Source organism: Cetorhinus maximus, chromosome 6 (genome assembly GCF_964194155.1).
Source record: "Cetorhinus maximus chromosome 6, sCetMax3.hap1.1, whole genome shotgun sequence".
NCBI classification, from domain to species: Eukaryota; Metazoa; Chordata; class Chondrichthyes; order Lamniformes; family Cetorhinidae; genus Cetorhinus; species Cetorhinus maximus.
Genome location: NC_135884.1, coordinates 123439335 through 123453796, shown reverse-complemented (window position 1 = coordinate 123453796; position 14462 = coordinate 123439335).

Genomic DNA, 14462 nt, shown 5'->3' with positions numbered 1-14462 from the left:
CAGAACTCATGTGTAATCTTGCCCTATGGGAACCCGGCACCTGTGCCAACTTTTCCCCCTGCACAGACTGCAGCTTATTTGTGCCCGATGCTTATTTGTGTCTCACCATGCGCAGATCCCACTTCTAAACCATTCACTAAATTACGTGCAGCGTCAGTATCTGAACTGGTGGCTGCGAGTATGAGTGAGAGAGATGGCATTTCATCATCATCAGTCTCATCTTCATCTTCCACAACTTGTTCCTGCATCATTGCCTGGCTAGGTTGCAGTTCTTGAGTATCTGAAAGGAGAAAGGCATAAGAGTAGGGTTGTGGTGAGGGGAGTGGTGGAAGCAAGAGGGCCATACTTACATCATCTGAAGCTTGTATATCAGAAAAGCTTGTGGAGAGAATTTTCTGCCCGTCAGAGGAAGTTGGGTGGGAGCAGGCACGGGCAGGAAGTTGTGGAAGATGAAGAGGAGACTGATGATGATGAAATGCCATCTCTCTCACTCATACTCGCAGCCACCAGCTCAGATACTGACGCAGCACATAATTTAGAGGATGGTTCAGAAGTGGGATCTGCGCATGGTGAGACACAAATAAGCATCGGGCACAAATAAGCTGCAGTCTGTGCGGGTGGAAAAGGTGGCACAGATGCCAGTTTCCCATAGGGCATGCACGCGAAAGAGTGCAGAAATCTCCCTGAGGCACAGTATGTGGAGATTGGAATAATCCAGAGTTTACTACCCTACAAGTCCTGCTCCTTAATCTCAAATTTAACTTCTTGAAATTTCTACTCACATCTATCAAATTGATTCCCAATGAACCTCTGACTGTGTGCCCTCCCATTCGAGGACCTTCTGTACCCATTCTGTGATGAGCTGAACCCTGGCACCTGAGAAGCAATTTACTATGTGGGAATCTGGATTATGTTCACAAAAGAAACTGTCTACCTGTTTACAATAGAGTGTCCCCACAATCACCATTCACCTATTGTAACTACTTGTATTGTTTCCCCCATGGATAACTAGTTGCTCCTCAGTGCCTTGTAGTCATGGTTACCCTCCTTTGTGTCACCCAGGGCTGAATTTTGCCCTTGTCGGGCGTTCTTGGCGGGGACAGTCGGGAAGCCGCCCGCTGCCCGCGATCGAGGCCGGAAGGTGATTTCACGCTGGCGGGACAATTAAGGGCTGCTCAGCATGAAAAGCGAGTGGCAGCGCTTAGCACTGCCTGTGCCTGTACGAGTGCGCACTTGATAAAATCAAGATGAAGAGTTTTAAAAAAGAATAAGAAAGAAATTAAAAATGTTATAAAACATGTCCCCTCACGTGACTCTGTCACATGAGCTAGGACACGCTATTAATTAAATTTTAAAACTTTTATTTTATTTTTATTTGCTTTAGGAAGCCTCATTCCGCCCGTGGATGAGGTTTCCTAAAAAGCCCAAAGGCTGCTTGGCCTTTTAGTCTTCCCGCCAACCGTAAGGTTGAACGGGCAGTGATAAATTTCTTTTAATTACTTTGTTAATGGCCTTAATAGGCTTTTTACTTGTCAGCGGGCGTGCTGCTGACAACCCACCAACTGAAATATCGTGCGACTGCATGTTGACGTTGGAACGCTCACCTGATGTCACTGTGTGCCATTTTATGCTCGAGCGCGCGCCCACCACCGAGGTAAAAAGTTTGTCCCCTGTTATCCATGTCACTAGTATAGTCACTAAACAATGCAGCTCCACCTCAGTTATTACTTCCTTCCTTGTCTGCCGATGGTCACACCAGCTCCTCTACTCCTATGAACATGTGGAGTGACCACTTGCTGGAATATTTGCCCCAGAACACTTTCTCCCACGTGCATATTGTAGAATGCGTCCAGTTGACTCACAAGCTGTGTTAGTTTCTACTCAAGGAGAGTAAATTTTATACACTTCATACATACATATGCACTCTGCATGGTCTCGTGAGCCTAAGTGCCATATTGAGTGGTGTAGGTGACCATGGTCTTCGAAACTTTCAGATCATATCAACTGTGAATTACCTCATTGTTGGACTTCTAGTTAAGTCAGTCTTTAATTTTGGCCAACTGTTTCCTTTCCTATAGCTTCTTGCCAAAAACATAAAGTTCATGCTTACAGTCAACATCACAGCCACTGGCACTGCCATCTGTGCCTTGCTCTGAGGTTGCAGCTATGGCAGCAGCAGGTGGTAGAATTCATTGAGGACATCCATACTTGAGCAAAGGCACCTGACAGACTGAGAGTCCATCTCCCCTACTTCTCCTCCTCCTCCTTCATCTTCCAGCAGCTTGTCCTCTGTTTTGCCTCTGCTCATTACCTCCACCACTGAAGAAAGGCGGAGGTAATGTTTCCACCTGTTAGTCTGTTTGTAAACAATGTATCTCAAAAACTATTTCAATGAAACCTGGTACACAGATAGAGGATGACTCAAGGAAGAACTGATTCATTTTTTGGTGATGGTGCGGATTGGATCCAGATTCTGGAATTTTTTAAAGGACCTGTTAACGTTGGGACATAGGGCAAATTGACGTTGTTTTAGAATGTTGTAGGTTATTTTAATTAGAATGTTGTTGATTGTTTCAAAATGTTGCGGATTGTCTCAGCTGCTGTGGTGGAAGTTGTCTGAGCTGTCAAAACGTGAGCAGGCTTTTCAGAGCAGGTTGTTGGATGCTGATTGGCCTGAAGCCTCTTCAGTGAGATGGAAGCTCTTAATAAAAGGATTTTTCTCAGCTTTGTATTACAGAGCATCAACCAGACAGGGAAAAGCCTCAAGAAGAGCGGCATAAATTAAAGAACATTGGGTTAACACTGCATGGAGGTTGTATGCACTCTAATGGCCCTTTTCACTTTTTCTTCCTGTCATGCTTTAGGATCAAAGAGAAGTCAAATTACTGCACTCATGCAAGTGGCTTGTGCAGAATCCGTGAAGTCAGGACAAAGTCCTTCAGCACTTGCCACGTCACCCCCTGTAGACTTCAGCACTTTAAAGAACCCAAAACTGCAACCTGAATATTTGAAAACCACCAAATACTTCTTTAATTGCAACAAGAGCAAGTCGAAATTAATCAGCAACTAACTCAAATGTAATATAGTTCCCTTTAAATAGCACTGGTGGGGTAGGGTGGGGAGAGGTTGGGAGGGTCCTTCCTGATGTTCAACACATGTTCAGCTGTGATCAGTTAAGAGATGGCGTTATCTGGAGTATTGAGCTCCAAAATTGCAGTGCTGATGTGAAATCAGCATTACACTCTGACTGATGTCATGATTTGCCTGCTGTACATACCACTAATGGACACTCCCTGCATATGCGCTATCATCCTTAATAAAATGGCTTCTACCGTGACTGGCACAATAGTATGCATGCATGCTGTGGTTGCTATTTGAGAAGCAAAGTGGCACTTGTAACGCTGACAAAATGGGTGCTAGGGAACCAAATGCCATGGCCCTGATGAGAAGTGATCTGCGAATGTGGTGGTACAGCCAAGCACACTTCACTGTTTCCTACTTATCACCTGGTCTGCTGTTGAACAATATTTTGCAGGAACTGCACTGCAGTTTCAGCTAAGTACACCTGTTTTCCACAAGATTTATGCCTATGATTACTCCAATGAGTATGCAAAAGAGAATTTTGGGGTAAATATCCATTTCAACCACCAGTAGTTGCAAATCTTTTTTTCAATTAATTTTTTTTATTAAGCAAGGAAAATAACAGAAAATGTATTTTCTGAGACCTTGCCCATCACCAGCATGTATTTGAAAATTGCAGGCAGAAAATCTACCCTCAGTTCTCAAGCCATGTGACTATTACTGTCCTTGATGGCCTGTTCACTTTTAAAATAAGCACAATGTGCTGCTCATATCTATATTATTATACCAACTTTTACAATTCTATCTTTGGGACATGCAATGTGATGTCGCTACACAACTGCATTCAATTAACAAGAGAGCACTGCCTTTCTTGTGTAAGCAGGTTTCGTGGACTGGATCTAACTCACGTGGAGACTCTCCTTTAGATGGCCATGTTACCACATACTTTATTCACTACCTTCCAACAGAGGGCAAAATTACAATATGACCAGCTCATGCAATATATTACACTCCTTTCCCATGTTAAAAATCAGTGACTACTTCTCAATATCACAAAATTTTTTTTTCTTATTTTATCACACTAACTTATACATCAACATAATTTCCCAGAATATAAAATGAGTAAACCAATATCTGAAATTTAACAGGTCGAGTTGTATATTTGTTTTCACTGTAATCACAACTAAAACATATTTGACCGGTAGTACCAGAGTAACTTAGATGTAAAAAAAAATGTTTTTCCTTACAACCTGGATGTGTTTAATTAAAAAATCAGCTTTTGACAAGAAATAATGAAAAGGACAGCTTCTTTTATGAAATAAACACTGCAATATTGGGGCTAATATAACTTTCAGAAGAAATATGATTATTTTGGATAGCAATATACATGTATCTTGAGTTTTGTGTATTGTTTTCAACCGTACAATATTTAATTGCTCTTCTTCAAGTATTTCAGACACACCTTTTAGTTCAATGGCGTTCTTTTTTTAAAACAAAATAATAAAAAATAATAACCTCTCTTGGAATGGGAAGTATAGGCTTATGCTTCCAATTTTCCAATCCCTCTTTAACATCTTGCTTATTCCTTCCTACATACTTTCAATTTACCTGCCTGGCTTCTTTCTCTTCCTGTCTGGGTATCTTCTCTCATTTCCATTTCCGTGAGCTTGATTCAGCTGTCTCAACATCTCTAACTGTGCCAACCCTGAACTTTGACTTTGACTACCTACTCCACTTAATGGTTAAGATTGTGACATTGACTGATTAGGTTTAAACAAAGACCCTGGCTCATTTTGCTCTACCGGTAGATTCTGTGATACCAGCAAACTTCTGTTTTCTTTATGACTTACACTTTCTTTCCGACTTTCACTTTGGATTGTAGGAAGGTTATCATGTTCTCCTTTCACCAGATTTCCTCTTTCAAACAAATTACCTACATGACACTGGTAGAGCCACTCTCCAATCTTCACTAGATATGTGAATGCACCTAGTCTCTACAACGAGTCAAATCACATACTCCTCCTTACCACCTCAGTGGTTTTTCACCATTACCTTCTGACCAGCAATGAGCTCTCTAAGTTTAATGCCTCTTGTAGCATGATTCATTTTCCTTTTGCCTTGCTTTTGGCTTACTTGTCTATTAACATCCAGTTTAAACAAATTAAACCTTGTCTTAGGGGCATGTTTAAGCACTAACTTGTAAGGTGGAGCAACCTGTTGTAGACTGTTGGGTTATTCTGCAGGAGAACCGAAAATTGGAAATGGAAACATGGGAACCATTGCCTAGGATTTTTTAAATTAATTCATGGGATGTGAGCATTGCTGGCTATGCCAGCATTTATTGCCCATCGCTAATTGCCGTTGAAAAGGTGGTGGTGAGCTGCCTTCTTGAACCGCTGCAGTACATGTGGTGTAGGTACACCCACAGTGCTGTTAGGGAGGGAGTTCCAGGATTTTGACCCAGTGACAGTGAAGGAATGATGATATATTTCCAAGTCAGGATGGTGAGTGGCTTGGAGGGGAACTTCCAGACGGTGGTGTTCCCATGTGCCTGCTGCCCTTGGTCCTTCTGGATGGTAGTGGTCGTGGGTTTGGAAGGTGCTGTCTAAGGACCCTTGGTGAGTTCCTGCAGTGCATCTTGCAGATGGTACACACTGCTGTCACTGTTTGTCAGTGGGAGAAGGAGTAAATGTTTGTGGATGAGGTGCCAGTCAAGTGGGCTGCTTTGTTCTGGATGGTGTCATGGTAACTTGTCACCTACTAAATACTTTTGCAAATACCTCTTTACAATCTGTACATTTGTTTCTGCAGCACCATTTGATGTTGGGGGATATAGTCATACCAGAGTGTGAATGACTGCATTTTTACTCAGAGATATTTCAAACTCTTCTGACATAAACTGCAGGCCATTATCTTGCACTATACCTCTGATTGGAACCCAATTTCTCAACACCTCAATTATTTTGATACTTGTGGCATTGGCATAAATTCAACATTTATCCGCTTGCTATAGACAAAAACAAAGTATTCTTTCTCTTCCACTTCAAAGAAATTGATATTTACATGGTTTCCTGTGTTTGACCATGACATGAAGGGAACCTTGCATGGATCAATTCTCATTTTGAGACGCACTTCACAACTTTTCTCTAATTCTTCAATAGCTCTGGCTGTCTTTGGATACCAAAAATAGTTTCCTGCTCCTGCTTTCATATGGGCTATCCATGTGTGCTCTTGATGTAGTTCCTCTAACAATCTCTCTCTAAATCTTGGTAGAATAGCGACTCTTAAATCTCAAAGGAGGCAACCTAGATCTACAATCAGTTCATTTCTATGTGTGAAATACGCCTGTAGTTTCTCATCATCACATTGTTTAGGCTAACGTTTCATGACATAATTGAGCACTTCACTAAACATCACATCCATGTGAGTTTCTACACTAATTTCTCTGGCAGACACTGGTATGTCATTTATATATGTAAAGTAATTCACAAGTAACCCAGTGGCTAGGATTGGCTAGGAGTCTTCATGGGAAATCCTGGAAGAACATCCGCATTAGCATGATCAGCTGACTTTTGATATTTAATATCATAGTGATGGTCCATCAAAATCAATGCCCCTCTCTGAAGCCGTGCTGTTGCACAGGATGATACCTCCTTCTTTGAACCAATTATGACTATAAAGGCTTGGCGGTCAATTAACAAAGTGAACTTCCTACTGGATAGGTCCTTGTGGAACTTTGTAACACCATATGTGATGGCTAATGCCACTTTCTCAATTTGTATATAATTTTGCTATGACTTAGTTAATGTACGTGAAGCAAAAGCTACAGGCCTCTCCGCATCACCTTTCATCATGCAAGATAACAGCATATCTAACCCTTGTAGTAAAGCATCACACAGTAAAAACAGAAGTTTGTTGGAATCATTCTGAGCCAAAACAGTCAGTACTTTTTTCACTTTCTCAAATGCCTTCTGGCACTGCACAGTCCAGTCCCAAGCTATTTCATCTTTGATCGTTTGCTTGAAAGAGGAAATATGATTAAAGGAGACTATGGTAAAGTCCAAACTCCTTCTACAGCCCAAAGTGGAAGTCACAAAGAAACTTAAAGTTTGCCAGTCTCACAGAATCCACTGTTAGAGCAAAGTGAGTCAGGGTCTTTGATTAAGACTAAACAATCAATGTTAGAGTCTCAACCATTAAGTGGAATTGGTAGTCAAAGTCAAAGTTCAAGGTTGACACAGTCAGAGATGTTGAGAGAGTAGGGTCAAGCTAATGGAAATAGAAATGGAAGAAGATACCCAGACAGAAAGAGAAAGAAGCCAGTTAATTAAAAGCATTTTGGAATGAAGGAGAAAAGAATTGCTCTTCGCCTTCTTAATTGCCCCTGTTCTTTCTAATCTATCCAGCTCTAACTGTGACCATAAGAACATAAGATGTTGGAGCAGAAGTAGGCAATTCGGCTGATTGAGTCTGCTCCACCATTCAATGAGATCATGGCTGACCATGAATGATAATCCTCAACTCCACTTTCCTGTCTTTTTCCCCTGATTCCCTTATGGATTAAAAACCTGACTATCTCAGTCTTGAACATACTTAATGACCCAGCCTCTATAGCCCTCTCCAGTAAAGAATTCCACAGATTCACTATCATCTGAAGGAAGAAATTCCTCCTCATCTCTGTCTTAAATGGACTACCCCTTACTCTGAGATGGTCCTAGACTCTCCCACAAGGGGAAACAGCCTCTCAGCATCTACCCTGTCAAGCCCCCTAAGAATCTTATATGTTTCAATAAGGTTGCCTCTCGTTCTTCTAAACTCCAATGAGTACAGGCCCGACCTACTCAACCTCCCCTCATAAGAAAATCCCTCCAAACCCACGATCAACCTAATGAACCTTCCCTGGACTGCCTCCAATGCCAGTAGATTTCCTTAGATAAGTGGACTAAAACTGTTCACAATATTCCAGGTGTGGTCTAACTAATGTACCTTGTATAGTTTTGGCAAGGCTTCCCTATTTTTATACTCCATTCTCTTTGAAATAAATGCCAACATTCTATTTGCCTTCCCTATTACCTGCTGAACTTGTATGCTAACTTTTTGTGATTCATGCACGAGGATTGCCGAATCCCTCTGTGCTGCAGCCTTCTGCAGTCTTCTTCCATTGCATAAAGTGCTGGCCTGGACCTGCAAAATGTCAGCTGTACATTGTTCTTTATCTTTACTTCAGCCTTGTGACGTTTATTTTTATCAGTTGGTCCTCCTTGTTCAAAGACCACTTTCTTAGCACTTCCTCAATATCAGACATACTCTTACTGATCCCTAATCTAAATAACTCGGACCCGTTTAAACATATCTTCTTAAGCCAATTCCTTCCCATCAGGAGACTTTGTTCTCTTCAATTACTACCAATGGCAAGTAATACGATGGATCATCATATTCCACCCTCACTCTAACTTGACCTGACGCTGGAATACTGTTATTGGAATAATGGGCAGAATTTTTAGCTTGGCGGGCGGGCAAGTGCCTGACCCGCTCGAGCGTTAAATAAAGAGCGTTGACGTCGGCCGAGTGTGCCAACATCAACGCACACTCTCACGATATTTCACTAGGTGGGCGCGCGATGGAGACGGAGGCACCATTAATTAAGTGGCCATTTAAGGCCCTTGAGACACCAATTTTTCTCAGCTTTACGTAGCCCGTGCAGTTTTTAGGCCATTGCACGGGCAAAATGGGCAGGCAGGCAGGCCACAATTTGCAAAACCTCATCCACGGGTGGGATAAGAGGGGTCAGTGGCCTTGTCAATGCGATTAGTGAAGAGTTCAGGATATCACTTGCTGCTGGTTGCTTCTGTGAACAGGACAGCTTCATCTCACTTCAGAGCTGCACTCAGAGCATTTAGAGGCTTCAGTTCAGGACTTAACTGTTGTTTTCCAGGCCCTCGGAGGATTCACACAGTGTGGGGCCTTCCAGGTATCAGACAGCCTTCCCTTACCCTGGTAATGGGGACTGAGCTCTCCACTGGAGGCATCTGCTCTGAGGAGGGAGGGCCAGAAGTGGGAGGACGCCAGGTGTCCCTATTCAGCTTCCAGGTGAGCAACTTGTGGGAGGAGAGGCGCAGGGCCAACAGGAAGTCCAAGCAGAAGGGGCCGCAGAAGACGCCAATTTCCTGCTACAAGGGGTTACAGGCGGCGATGCAGCTACCTCAATATGTCTGAGGTGCAATGCCGATGGAGGGCCCATCTCTCACAGGAGACAGTGACCTCCATCTGTCAGAAAATTGGGCTTGAGATCAGCTCCAACTGTCTGGGTGGACACCCCATACCAGTGGCATTGAAGTCACGGTGGCCCTCAACTTCTATGCCTCTGGCTCTTTCCAGGGGTCAGTGGGAGATCTTTGTGGAATGTCCCAATCAGATGTCCATAGTTGTGTCAAACTGGTGACAGATGATCTGTTCAAGTGTGCATTGACTTTCATTCATTACCGCACGGACGAGGCCAGCTAGGCGGAATGAGCCAGAGGCTTCGCAGCGATTGCTGGCTTCCCCCGCGTCCAGGGTGCAATCAACTGCACACATGTGGCCATCAAGGCTCCAGCAGGTGAGCCTTCATCAACAGGAAGGGATTTCACTCCATGAACGTGCAGATAGTGTGTGATCACAGGATACAGATTCTGCAAGTCTGTGCAAGTTACCCTGGCAGCTCCCACGACACTTACACACTCAGACACTCCCAGGTGCCAAGGCTCTTCAGTGCTCTAGCCCGACTGGATAGATGGCTGCTGGGTGACAAGGGCTATCCCCTCAGAAGGTGGCTCATGACGCCTCTCCACCATCTAAGAACAGAGGCCAAGCAGCAGTACAATAGGAGCCACGCTTTGGTAGGGGGAACCATAGGTCTTCTCAATATGCGCTTCCGATGCCTGGACTAATCAAGGGGTACATTCCAATACCCCCCAGATTGTGTGTCACTGATAGTGGTTGCATACTGCGCTCTCCACAATCTGTCACTGGCAAGGGGGGACGCAGTGGAAGAAGAAGATCTTAACGCAGCTGCACAGGCAACAGATGATGAGTCCAATAGTGAGTATGAGGACGAGAACGATGAGGAGAACGCTGAGTGCGTAGGCGCAGACCTGAGTAACCTCCTGGGAGGCAGGGATACCTGGGACGCTTTGATCCAACGCTATTTCAGCTAGCTTCCCAAATAAGAGCCACCACCACATGCCAGGGCTGCAGGCTCTACACTCGATCACTGACAGGACCAGATCCTTGGTCAACAACATAAGCTACGTGTCTTTGCAATAATGTTTCAGGAGACACACGTCCATCATGGCATCATGGCCTACCCTGCACCTACAGAACAAATGAAGCATCCAGACGCTAGTTGCACAAACTAACATCTCATTTACTTGTGAACGATAAAAGTTGTGGAAATTAACATGAACCAGTGTTTTCCATCACACCATTGAAAAATGAGGGAACCAAATATCACCCATGCTAAACCCGTGTTGTGCTTAAGGTGCTTTAAGTTTTCACTTATGGGTGCTACATCTAGGTGCCCCCCCCTCGCTGGCACTGGCATTGGAGACAGCCTGCTCACTCTGCTGTCCGGTTGGCCTTGATGACCTTGGCAGTCGTCTTCTGGCCTGTGTAGCCTGTGCTGGCCCCGCCTGAGAGGGAGTGGCCAGTGCCATGGCTGGCATTTCGCCAGTCGCCTCAGCCTCATCAGATGCCACAGTCACTGGCAGAGGAGCAGAGGAGCTGCTGCCCTCATCCGGGGCAGCCTGAGAGGAGCCCACAGAGATGACAGGCAGCTTGTGTGCCAACGTCAGGTCGCCTTGGACCTCCCAGCTCACCATTGATGGACTGGCGCCCAGCTGGGATACTGGGTGTCCAGTCCATCTCCCACATTGACACTGACCAGCTGAGGTCATTGCCGGTGTTTGGGCTTGCAGGTCCGAGCGCATCCCCAGGAAGCCCCTGGAGGAGCCTCCCCATGAGAGTCGCCACTCTCTCCATGGAGTTTGCAGTGCGCTCGGCAATGGGGGTCAACACAGTGCTCACGCTCCACAGGGACTCCTCCACAATGGACATCATGGCACGCATTCCCTCATGTATCTCCGCCAGATCCACCCGCACTTCCAGCATCTGCTGTCTCAGGGTCGACTCCAGAGGCTCATCATCGGCCATTGACTGAGCATTGTCCTGGTCCCCAGCAGCCCTCCGACTGCCGACGCCCTGGGCACTCTCTGCCTCCACCTGCACCTCAAGTGAGTGTGAAGTGCCCTCACCAATGTGTACCAAGATAGTAGCCGGCAATCTAATGCCCACTGAGATGCTGGTATCTGCGCTGGTGCCTGCTTGACAGAGAAGGTGTGATGCAGGTGCTCGGTGAGCATGGTGGTCCTAAGGGGTCAGGGGTGACCCTTCAGACTTCTTATAATGAACAGCCGGTGAGCCTGAAAGGGAGAAGAAGGATATGTTATTAGTTTAGGTCATGAAACTGTCACTGTGCATGCCTGGCACCCTGATGAGTCAGAGATCTACATCATGGTGCCCTCGTCTTTCCATTATCAATGGGGATTCCAGGCTCCAGGCTCACATCAATATAAGGACTACACTGGAATGGTTGCAATAACTGACATTCTCACCTCAGTGCACTGCACTCTTACCTTCCTCTGGCACCCCAACCTCACTGCAGCCACTTGACTGAGGTGCATGATCCCTCTCCAGCTCCAGGACCCCCTGCTCATATCAGGAGAGGATGAGGAGGTGTGGAGGGCCCCGCCAGTCCTTGACCTCTCAGCATTGTTATGGGATGTTTTCTCCTGAAAGAACAGAGGAGCATTGATGAGTCCACTCTCTACCTGCAGCGCCAGTGCAGCCTGGCCAATCCTACCTGAGGGGCTCAGCTGATTCATGATCCTGGAGCCACAAGGCACTCAGTCTAAGCAGCCAAGGCTCACCCCCTTGGCCAGCTCGTGACTCATTGACATTTGCCATTCACACTCTGACACCTCTGAGGTCCAAGGGGGGGATGGGCAACTCTTAGATGTTCTGCAAAGTGACCCATGCCAACACGGTACTCACCCTTCCCAAACACAGCAGATCGCTGAAGCGCTTCCGGCACTGCACCCATGTGTGCCTCACCACGTTGTGGCTGCTGACCCAGGGTGCCACCTCCTCCCAGGCCTTTTTGGTGAGGTGAGGGCGGGGGGCCTCCTCTCGTCCCTGGGGACAAGGGTTTCTCTCCTGGCTGCTAACTCCTCCAGGAGGGCTGCGAGGCACTCATCCGAAAAGCCCGGGGCCAACTGCTCCGCCGACCTTCCCTCCCACCTGCCGTGTCCACCCACTACGGTCTCCATCAGCAATACTTCCACATCCTTCGGTGGCAGCTTTTCAGGGGCTGCCGAGGCCGCATTTGTATCGGCCGCCGGGTCGCCATTGGATCCGGCAGACATCATACCCCCTCCCCCACCTGGACATTCGCACACATTCCAGGCTGCGTATCACACTGGGCCGGCCTTAGTCTGGCAGCATCTGTGGAGAGACAAACAGAGCTAATGTTTCCAGTCCGTATGACTATTCATATCCATTTAAAAGTCATATGGACTCAAAACATTGGGTGGAATTTTCCAATCCTGCCAGCGACAGGCATCGTGGTGTGCTGGATAGGAAAACTCGGAGTGTGGCCAAAAGTCTGTTTCCGCTCATAAGTTTCGTAGCAGGTTGGGTAGCCCGCCAAACACCATGTCAGGAACCGCATTTGAATGCCATGAATGCTCTTTCAAAACCCAGCTCGCCGGAATCACTCCACTGCCCCCACCCCACTTCAACCCCCCAACCCCGCCACAACCCAAATCAACTGGCCACACCAGCATCTAATGAGACTGGGGTGAATCACGACCGGGTGAAACAGAGGTGCACCTAGTGAACTGGATTTCACTCGCAACTTTGAGGTTTGCATGCACAGCGCTCACCTACCTTTCACTGCACTGTGTTCGCAGCTGCTCCAACTCTGTGCCAAGGCTGCTCAGACAAGACCAGTGGGAATGGGGGATGTTAGAAGGCAAAGGCTTGACTGGGTGGGGGGCGGTGTTGGGGCTCCGGTGAGACAAGATAGAGGCAAGGGAAGGGACTGTAGGCAAAGGCTTGACTGGAGGCTGGTCTTGAATGGAGCCTGGGGAGGAAGAGGAGGACAGAGCCACATGACAGGGGGGGATGACTTGGGAAAGGGTGGACAGAGACACATGGCTTGGGGTGATGACTTGGGAAGGGGTGGACAGAGATACATGGCTTGGGGGGATGACTTGGGAAGGAGTGGACAGAGACACATGACTGGGGGGGATGACTTGGGAAGGGGTGGACAGAGACACATGACTGGTGGGGGGAGCGGTGCAATTAGTCCGGGCCAGAAAGCAGAGACAGTCCTGGGCCATTTTGCACCATGTTACAAGGCTGTGCTTGGCACACATGTCTGGGTCCCAGTGGAGGGAGGGGAGGGCCTGTCCGTTCTGTGTCAGTCGTGCACCGCATGGTGTGCAGGGTGTGGTCAGTCCCTCACACATTTCAGTCGTGGGGGTTGGTGGCTTGGCATTGGGCTGTAGATGGGATAGCCACAGTCAGGGAGGGCACATGGGAGCAGGTAATACAGTGGGGGGCACTTGACGGTCTCATAGGGTGGGGTTTCTCGGTTTGTGACCATGCATTGGGCCTCAAGATGGGGAGGGGTCAGATTGACATGGGGCACTGGGACATCCACAAACAATGGTTCGAGGGGAGAAGAGGGATATCTACAACAATCACAATGGGATCCAGGATTAGAGGGGGGAGGAAGGAGAGTGATGGGAGGCAGGAAAACCTGTACACGATGCTCTTTCAGGACGCTAGGAGGGACTTGGATGGTCACAGGGTGGGGGGTGGGGGGTGTGGGTTGGGCGGGGTGCAGAGGTTTGGAAGCTGGTCTCATAATGGAAATGAGGCACCACCATTTTGCCAGCCAATGCAATGATGCAGCCTAGGAAAATAATCGCCAGGAGAGGGACTTGTGGGAAGAGTTGACTACTACACTTTTGGGCCGATCGAAGGGGCACTCTAATAATTTCCGCTTTAGGACATGGGGAGCAAGACTCAGCCGAGACATATTAGGAATACTCAAATGACAATTGATGAATTTGGGCACCTTAACTCATGGTGTGCATCCTTGTGAGAAACCATTGCAGCTTGGGGCAAAATGTTGATTGGGTTTGAATGACCATTTGTCCCTCCCATGGGAATGTGTAAAGGTCAGAAGGATCTAACTGTAAAGGGGCAATGGCTAAAGTGCATAAGCAGAAAGCTCCAAAGACCGCTACACAGCACAGCTGACAGGTTGAGGCTTT